We start from the raw sequence: 853 nt of genomic DNA, 5'->3' as shown, positions 1-853 counted from the left end.
TGCATTGGTAATGGTTAGTTTTAGGGTTAGGACACAGAAAGGGTTGAAAATCACTGCAGATCAATGGAAGTCAACTCATGGTCCTCACTATATATAGCAGAAGGAGCATGTATGTGTTAGTGGGCGGGCTATGTTAACTGGGGCAGATTAACGGGATGAGCTGCAGATTTCTGCTCAGATTAATTTAATTCCAGCTGTGAACACAATCCAGGGTGTGAACAAACAGGTCCACTTTCTGCAGAACCAGCCGGGTTGGGTTGGATCTAAACTGGAACCTGGAGCAGAACCAGTAGAGTGGGGTGGGTGGGGTTCTGCTGGCGCCACTGACTCGGTGTTCCTGCCTGTTCTGCAGGATACAGCTGGGGGGGGTGGAGTGACATCCACGGTTCCTGATGGCTTCAGAGATGAAGCGTCTCTGTCTTCTCAGCGTCCTCCACATCTGGGTCCTGTCCTCATGGACAGAACCAGGCTGCAAAGCCATGATGCAGAACTCTGAGGTTCTCCATAAGGCGGCAAGAATAAGGAGACCAGGAGAAAGAGTTCTTTCCCAGCTGAGGAAGAGGAGGAGCTGGGTGTGGAACCAGTTCTTTGTTCTGGAGGAGGACCCTGGAGACGAGCCGCTCTATGTGGGAAAGGTAAGAAGATCTACGCTTTTATCTCCAGGAACATATCAAGGTGGATGTTTGAGGAACCGTCCCAAACCAGGAAAGAAGTTAGAAAGAAGTTAGAACAGCAGGTCCGGTTCTGCAGCAGGTCCGGTTCCACTGCAGGTCCGGTTCCACTGCCGGTCCGGTTCCACAGCCGGTCCGGTTCTACAGCAGGTCCGGTTCCACTGCAGGTCCGGTTCCACAGC

This window comes from Cyprinodon variegatus, unplaced genomic scaffold, assembly GCF_000732505.1.
Source record: "Cyprinodon variegatus isolate N-32 unplaced genomic scaffold, C_variegatus-1.0 Scaffold3080, whole genome shotgun sequence".
Taxonomy (NCBI): Eukaryota; Metazoa; Chordata; class Actinopteri; order Cyprinodontiformes; family Cyprinodontidae; genus Cyprinodon; species Cyprinodon variegatus.
The sequence above is the reverse complement of the archived record's forward strand: the minus strand, read 5'-3'. Positions refer to the sequence as shown.